Below are 9,541 nucleotides of genomic sequence, written 5' to 3' on the forward strand. Positions count from 1 at the left end.
TAACAACTGTGTTAGGTTGGTATAATTATCCCCATTTCATAGATAAGAAATTGAGGCACAAAGAGATTGAGTGTTTTGCCCAAGGTCATAGTTCCAGTAAACTCACTGCTTAGAGAATAATTAGCTTGGGTTAAGATAACAGCTACTTCCTTCTTCCCCATTCCAGTCTCGGGGACACACACACAACAGGCATCACATATGAAATGTGATACAAACAAAAATTATATATCACTTCCATGCTCTCCATTATTTGCCTATTTGTATTTATACTCTCGTAAGCATTGTTTTTGAAGGGTAATATAACATATAATTACATCTTCCTTTTTAAAATGCTATAAGAATCCTCTCACTGCCTGGGAAGTTTCCATGGCAGAAAGACCGTCACAGTCTGAAGACCGGTGTCTTAATTATCATCCACCACTAAGTTGATCCTTAAGAAGTTACTTATTCACTCAGGCCCTCAGGTTCTTTCCTCATTAGTCAAATAGGAGATTTATAATAGTCTTGTTTCCCATCCATTCTCCTCAGCAGGGGTTCAGAAGCCCTAAGAATCACCTGGAGAGCTTGTTCTAACAGCTCTGGCCAATCCTCAGTGCTCTGAGCAGGGCAGGCCAGGGCCCATGGATCTGCATTTCTGAGAAGCTAACAGGTGATGCCCATGTGGCTGGTCCAGGGACCACACTCTGAGGGACCCCAGCTGCACTGTAACAGAGAAAACAGTTCAGCCAATGTAAACCTGATCACATATCCAGGCCCATTTCTCAGGATCCCTCTTGGGGCCACCCGCTCCAGGAAAACTTTTCTAAGTTTTTCAACCTCCTCTGTGCTCTGGTAAGAAAGTGTGGTTCTGCTGGGCATGGTGGTCCACGCCTGTAATCCCAGAGGTTTAGAAGGCTGAGGCTGGAGGATCACAAGTTCAAAGCGAGCCTCAGTAAATTAATGAGGCCCTAAACAACTTAGCAACACCCTGTCTCAAAATTTAAAAATTAAAAATAAAAACTATTGGGGATGTGACTCAGTGGTTAATTGCCCCTATGTTCCCTTTGTCCTAACACTTTAAAGAGTTATAATCATGTGCTGACTTATCTCTGTTCTCCAAAGGCTGGAAGTGGTGAGGACACATGCCCCTCATTGATATCCTTCCACATTCAAGGGAGAAAAACTCTCTCATCTCCCCTCATCTTTTTTCAATTAATGGCCTGATTCCACTGTCAGTCTACGCATCAATCCTCTAGCTTCATTTTAAATGTTTCTAGCAGAACTTTTTTCTACCCTTTCATATTACTCCCCAGTCCATCTCCCTCCAGTAGGCCACATTCTAGCCCACCACCACTTCCCCTGACTTAAGAAGCAGTGAAGATAAGGAAAACCCAAAGAGAGAACATGCACTTATTTGAACACATCCCTGTAAGAGACACTGCCTTCCTCTTCTCCACCAGCCTGCTCCACTCCCAACAGGCCCTCATCATGCTCAGGTACTCATGGCACATGGTGACTCCCCAGGTGAGGACCTGGGCAGTTGTATAGGCCCCCACTCAGTAGGGTCCAGTGCATGGCTTGATGCTCTGCTGCCCCATCTTGAATTTCCTGGTTTTTGAACCAGAGGCTCCCTGCATTATGCAAACAGTCGTGAAGACATGCTGGGGAGCTGGAAACATCTCAGCACCTGAGCAGGCACATGTCACCATCCACCATCCTGCAGGCCAGGTTCCCAGCACAATAGGGTAAAATCACTCATGGAAATGAGACTAAAGTTTTCCTCTAGGAATTTGCTGTACCTCCTTCTTTTGGATGAAAAAAATATATATCCATGATGACATCTTTCTTTGTATGCTGGCTACCAGGAAACTTGCACTCATATTATGCTCATTATTCTACCCAGTAACATTTTTGAACTTTATAACTTGTATTCTTTTCCATTTTTTGATTCTCCACTTCTATTTTTTTGTCCTAACTTTCTTCTACATTTGAAATGTATCCTTATTTTACTGGATATGCATGTCCTATGATAGCTGCTTATTCTTATAATGCAGTACACACCAGAAGAACTATACTGTAAAGATAATCATCTTACACAATTTAAACTTAAAAAAAAACCTTTTACATATATACTACACATATCTATGTATATATACCCATTAAGAAAATGTGGAAACAAGGGGCTGAGGATATCCTTCAGTAGTAGAGCTCTGCTTAGCATATGCAAAACTCTGAGTTCAATCCCCAGGACTGAAGGACACAGGAAGAAAATATGAAAACAATCTAAATGTAGGTTTAGGAACAAAGTCAGAGAAGAAACAAGGGGAAGGAGGAGATTTACTTTTCCTTTTTACCTGCAGATAGTATTTAGTTATTTTCTGTAAACGTGTTACTTTTAATTTTTCAAAGTAAATAACTGGGTAAAAATAATCTTACATCAAGCTCATTAATTGGGTGCTTAGCAGAGCAAGAAATAGAAAAATAACGACTAAAGCAGTCTTAATCTCCAAAGACATCAACTTTCACATCAGTTTCTCATAGACTAGCTAGCATACTTTTAAGAGAAAAAAAAAAGAGTGTGCATAAATACTTAGAACAAAGAGCTTCAAAAATGTAATCTCTGTTATCCATTTAATGGTGTTAAAAATAGAAGTGATAAACTTAAACATCTGTGTATATGGATTGAAGATTATTTTAAGGATAAATTATTGATTAAGGTTAATAAATAAAGAAGGGTTTCGTTGTCTGTGAGGGTGTTGCAGGGGAGGTCAGAAAGCAGATGTATAAAAAGTTATATTGTCCTGGACTGAGGTTGTAGCTCAGTGCCTGAGTGCATCTGGCTTCGATCCCCAACACCACAAAGGAGGAGGAAGAAAAAGAGGAGAGGAAGGGAGTATTGGAAGGGGAAAGGGGGAGGAGGAGGAGGAAAGAAAAGGAAGAAGCTATAAGAAAAAGAAAATTATTACTTTAAAAATTATCAGATCATGGGCTGTGTTGTGGCTAAGTGGTAGAGTGCTCACCAAGCATGCATGAGGCACTGGGTTCGATCCTCAGCACCATATAATATAAAATAAAGATAATGTGTTCACCTAAAACTAAAAAATAAATATAATTTTTTTTTTAAATTATCAGATCAGCTGACTGTGGTGGTGTACGCCTGCAATCCCACTGGCTTGGGAGACTGAGACAGAGGATTGGTGAGTTCAAAGCCAGCCTCAGCAAAAGCAAGGTGAGATCCTGTCTCTAAATAAAAATACAAAATACAAAATAGGGCTGGGGATGTGGTTGAGTGTCCCTGAGTTCAATCCCCAGTACCATATATATATATATATCAGATCATTTACAAAAATTATTCTCAAGAAGTATGACAAAGATGTGCCATTTGTTAACCGATTTTTCTGGAAGATATACTGAGAATAAATTTCATGTCCATAACACACATTACTTCCTATGTACTACTTCATTTTTATCACAAAAGGTAAAACTTACTACTGTTATCCAAATTTTAATAAAAAATTTTCAACCAACTTGTCAACTCACTTGTTTTGTAACTTGAACAAATGACCTAACATTTCAGAGTTCTTTTATGTTCATGTAAAAGGCAAAGAGTAATTTCTCCAAAGCAGGACTAAACTGAGAATTACTTGAAATTCTTTATGTATATTCCCAGCACAGAACCATTTGCACATGGCAAGTGTGTAATAAGGAATAAGTATTATCATCACTTTTAGTAATAATGATGAAGCTGGTACATTTTTAATTCTTCTGGACACAACATAATTCAAACTTAGTAAAAAATAATAATAATGTTTAATATTAAGAAATAACACAGCACAGGGACATAGCTCAGTGACAAGGCGCTTGCCTCACAAAAAAAGACAAAAAAAAAAAAAAAAGAAAAAAGGAGCAACAAGACCTTGTCATGTTAGAGAAAACACAGGGTGACAATGACTATCTGACAAATTAATTCTACTGATCAAGGTTTCTTCTTTTTGCATTTTAAATGAATTTATATGAAACATAAAGTACCTAAATAATTTTAAATTAATAGTCACTCACAAAAAATAAAAAATGAGCAAGCAAGCTGGTCTTATTCCACAAGGCAGATATACACCAACTTGAGGGAATCTATTAGTTTATGAGGTTACTTTGCTAAGCTCATAAAGTCCCTAGGAGTACAGAGTAGAAACTGAAGAAGGTCAGGTGTGGGAAAGGTCAGTGTAGAATAAAAGTGGGCACTGACAAGGTTGATCACTATATCTACGGATAAGAATGAATGTTCTTCACTCGTGTGTGTGTGTGTGTGTGTGTGTGTGTGTGTGTGTGTAAAGAAAGCATTGCAAAAAGAGTGAACCTCCGAAGAGACATACTGCATGCTCCAAAGAGTTCACGTCATTATGGTCACAATGCCAGTCAGGCCTACATAACAGCCACTTTAATTCCATCATCCTCATGTGACACTCAGGACTATGCTGAATTTGCCAAAATTGCTTTCACAGTCATGCTGAAAGAAAGGAAAACAAGCATACTTTTCCAGTAAAATCTACATCAGACAGACACATAACTAAAAGCCATTTTATGCAGAATACTCTGGGCTATGTATAGAACACAGTGCTTCACAGTGAAAGCTGGAACAGCTATCCCTGTTCATCTTCTTAAATATCACCTTTAATAAGCAGTAGCAAATTATAAATATTGTGTGGACAGTGACTATTATGCAGAACTTAACGCAACGAAGTGGAACATATATAAAATCACCAATACTTGAATGCATAAGCATGTTTAAGTGCGAAAGTCACATTCTTTGTATGAAGTTGACCATTTTGATCAATCTGATAATGCTCAAAGGAAGATTAGTATTAATTTCCAAATCCTCCAGGTAATAACTTTTTCCTAGGTTACATCTTTTATATGTGCTATATTAAAATCTCACTAATTTCTATTTAAAACAGATAGAATCTAAAGTAGATTGTTATACAAATTGTTTCTGGTATGGGCATGAGCAATCAAAAGATAAGATGCAAAATTATCTAATTATTTAATAATACTAGAAGACCAAAAAAAAAAAAAAGATACGAACTAAGCAAATTTATATTTATATAAATCTACATTTATAATATGCTGGAAAAGTCACCAAACTCTGTTCTAAAAGGTCCTATTGCTAATTAACTCATTTAAGATATGACTTCACTGTATTGATATTTCTTATCTATTTGTTTAGACTCTGCTTCATTTCCCAAAAGATTTCAGAACACTTACAAAAATATAAACATCACTGAGATTAAAAAGAAAAGTAGGAGAGTTGATCTGGTTGAAGAGAAGATGAAGGTAAGAAAATAAAATACATATGAATAGAGTCAGCGCATGGAAAACTAAGGCTGCAGGTCTCAATATTTTTCGAGCAAGCTGTATTTTCTGTCCCATGCCCAGTTCTGCTGAGAGTTCTTGCCTTCCTAAGTGGCCTAGGGCACTTTTAAGAAGGCAGGGATTGCTTTACCCAACAAAGGAGGAAGAACAATGAGGTATGAGGTACCAGCAGCTGAGTTTGGAAGACACATGCTTTCCCAAAAGAAAAACACTGAAGGAAAAGGCCAGGTGTCCAGAAAGTGGGGACAAACACTACCACCTTATTGAAGCCAAACAGTAAATAAAATGATGACATGTTTTAAAAGCTTAAAATATTTTGTTTCTGTGATACTTTCAAGAATCAGATTCCAAAGAACCTCCAAGCCTTGCTTCTGTTTTTAGTGCTTTCCTGAACAATCTAAGTGTTTTTCCTCAAGGAGCATCTGATAAAAACCCAGATTCCACCTACTGACATTCTGTGCATGCCAAATGGCTTTAATAAAGTGCTTGAAAAAGACTTTTTGTATGTAATCTGGGACTTTGAAGGTCTTGGGCAAACAGGAACGAGCTCTCATGGAACTCCAAGCTGGAGTCCCCTGGCCTCCTGAGAGCCAATGATTACTGATGTCACTCAGTCAATCTGCAGACTTATAAAATACATATATCTTGATATTTGGTTTATTGGGGGATTTTACTGAGAGCCAAAGAAGGCTATTACTACTGCCCAGATCTGGTCAGAGTTTTGACATGAGAAAATTGTTTTTCCTCTTCCTCTAGAACTCAAAATGGAAATGTGTTCATTTAAGTGCTTGGGATTTAATGGTAGCTAATACCTAGATTTCTGTTAGCCTTCAGTCTTTCAAGCCCAGGTAAAAGTACCTGTGTTTTAATCTTGCTCTTGGAGGAGCCATACAGTGAGTTCTAAAGAAACACCTCTTGTCCTTTAGGGAACCTAAAACCAATTGGCTCTTACTGGCTTTACTGGATACCATCAAGTCATTGCTCATCTCCCACTAGAAGAACATTTCTTAAGTGTTAGTTCTTCATTAAAATGTGGCTAGTAAAACTCATTTAGATCACCCAATTTGGTGGAAAACTTTGATGGTGTTAGCTCTTTTTCTCCCCTAAAATGCTGCATCCTACAGAGTTTGGCATGACTTCTGACTACTCCCTATCTGTGATGCAGTGTTTCTTTTTTAATTCAACAAAAACAGAAAAATCATTGCTAAAAATGATATCTTAGAAATTATTTATTATTCAAATAGATGTCTCCATATTATCTTCGGAAAAACTTTAATAAGCTGTGTTTTTAAAAAAAAGCCTGAGTCGAAGAGATTTTTCCAAATAAGATATAATTTAGGGTTATAAACTATGCACCTAAAATTAAACCAACTAACTATTTTGGTTTGCAGACTCATTTACTTGAAATTGCAAACAATTCTACATTTGTTGCAAGATGATTTATTTAAGCCAGGATTTTCTTCATTCACAGGTTATTCCTGCCTTACATGCGTTTTGTGGAGGAGGTATTTTTGCTGGGGTTTGTTTTGTTTCTTTTACTAAATGGGGAGTAATGTTAGAGATAAATGTAACTGCCTACAAACACTCCAGGGCAGAGTTCAGAAAGAAAGCTTGAGTAAATAACACTACATTTGACAGGACTTCAGAAATTAGGAGTTCTTGGGATGCCAACAAAACAGCATATTTTCTGCAATGGAATGAAAGCTATGGTGCATAAAGCAAATATATCAAATACTGAAAGCCAGTATTTTGATCCATTTCATCAGAGCCTATGCTGTAACTCCCCGCTTTCCCTTAGTACTGGGGATTGAACACAGGGGTGCTTAACCATATCCTCAGCCTTTTGTAGATATTTTATCTAGAGACAGAGTCTCACTAAGTTGCTCAGTGTCTTGCTAAATTCCTGAAACTGGCTTTAAACTTGAGATCCTTCTGCCTCAGCCTCCCAAGCCGTTGGGATTACCGGCATGCACCACTGCACTGGGTTTATACCTGGACCAAGATTCCAGGCCTGGGAAATGGAAGAACTTCCCTGTGAGAGAAAGTAACTGCACCAATACCCTTCTCCATCTCTAGGCTCAGGGGAGCATGGAACAGCAAGCCCTTGTCCCTAGCCAAGGGTGACCTGGGCATTCCACACCTACTCCACCTTGAGTCAAACCATCACCTCCCAACAAGCAGCTGTGATGGGCCATCCACCTCCTCTTCAAGTGGAAGAAGGCAAAATCAACAAGAGCCCCTGAATTCTCTCCATCAAGGATTACCAAACACATGATCTAAATTTTTATTAATTATTATTGATAATGATGACAACATATGTCCAATGTAAAGTCTTAAGAGAACACAGCTCTTTCCCATTAGCACAGGCATCATAAACAAGGCAAAGTCACCTCTCTAACATTGTCTTAAAGCCCTTGTTAGGTTCACAGGCTCAGAGAAAGATGCTTTGAATGTTGTTTATGAGACTATTTCACTTAGAGAATGACATCCATGCCCTCAATATCATTAAGTGGTACATCTTTCCTGCAAGCCCCCCTTGTACCACACATGCAGTTCTGAGGAAACCAGGAGCCCTACCTGGGAGCCCTGGGCTCCTCCCACTTTCTCACTTGAGGCTGAACTTGCAGTCTCCTCAATCGTGGGTCACAGCCAGCAGCTCTCATATACCTTTTGCCCTTCAACTTAGTCTTCATCCTACAAACTTCACAGCTCCCAACACTTCCTCTCCCAGCTTTTTACTCTTCCCTCCGGATCCCTCAGTTTCCTTTCCAGAAAACCCCCTTCACAAAGTGAAACTTCCTCCCTTCTTGCCCTTTTAATCATTAGAAATCAGCAGTCTAGATGAGTTTCCACCAGAGCTTCTGCTCTTTGTGCAGTGAATTCTAACACACACACACACACACACACACACACACACACACACACACTCACACACACACGCCCGCACACAAAAGCACCACCCTGTCTTCTTGTCCTGCTCACCCTTTCCCAAGAGATTTCCTCCTGTCTGCCAGCCCATCTACTCCCCACACCCAAGTCTGTGAGCTTCTCTAAGGCCTCCGTCCTCAGCAAGCTACTAAATTGGGTACACCCAGGTTATGCCAAATGTTGACATGACAGGAGTTCCTGCTCTCCTGACCCCAAGCTTCTGGTGGATATTCTCACATTTCACTTGGAATCAAGAATCCTCTTCCTTGCAATCTGGCTACTATCCTGAATTTCAAAGGGAAAGACTTCTGGTTTGAAAGCCTGACTCCTCTAGGTAAATTATGAATTCTGATGTCTCCTTATTTCTTGAATAATATTACACACAGTTATTAATTCACAGTAGTGATCATGTGCTAGATACTAAGCTAAACCTGCTTTATCTCACTCAGGACTCACAACAACCCTATAAAGTAAGATTTCCAATATTCAACAGGTTTTGACATAGAAAACTGATTATGTATTCATATGGGCAATTATTAGCCCCGTTTTACAGTTAGAAAAACTGAAGCCCATGAGACAAATTATTCCCATTTTCTCTCCATTTCTTCCATTAACAGCCTGGCTAAGACCAGCTTTCTCTCATGACATTTTCCTGGCAAATCCGAAGCCATGCTGACTCCAGCCACCCTTGGAATCCGTGATATAATTGAGCAAGCTTTCATTTCTTATGCCCTGGGTGCCCTTTAATCATTCTTTACCAGTGAGTTGTCTCTTCTCAAATAAACTGCATACTTGGCAAAGCGAAGAAACCCCTGTAGGTTTGTCACTTCCCCTTTCTGAGCTATCATTTTCTCACTTATAAAATGATGGTGTCGGAAAGGTCTAGCAGGCCTTCAATTTATTTTTATATCAATAATAAAAATGGAAGAATACACTTAATTTTAAAATAAAATTCTTGTATATAAATAAAGTTTACCCCATTTAAGAGAGGAAGGCACGAGGACCATGCCAGCTTTGCATTCCCCATTCCTTCTTTCACTACCTTTCCTTCCAAAACCATGAAGGAATTGAATTTTGACAAATAAGAAGGTAAACCATCAAGTTCCCTTTTCATCTTTGGGTCCCCATTTCTAATACACCAATGCTCTCAGACTTTTTGATACTGTAAAGATTTCCTCCCTTGTCAACTTCTTCCATCCAGTCCCTCAGTTTTCCAAAGCACCTTCTAAAACATTGCTCAGAACATGTAACTCCCTCAGATACCTAC

This window comes from Callospermophilus lateralis, unplaced genomic scaffold (assembly GCF_048772815.1).
Source record: "Callospermophilus lateralis isolate mCalLat2 unplaced genomic scaffold, mCalLat2.hap1 Scaffold_101, whole genome shotgun sequence".
In the NCBI taxonomy this organism is placed as follows: domain Eukaryota; kingdom Metazoa; phylum Chordata; class Mammalia; order Rodentia; family Sciuridae; genus Callospermophilus; species Callospermophilus lateralis.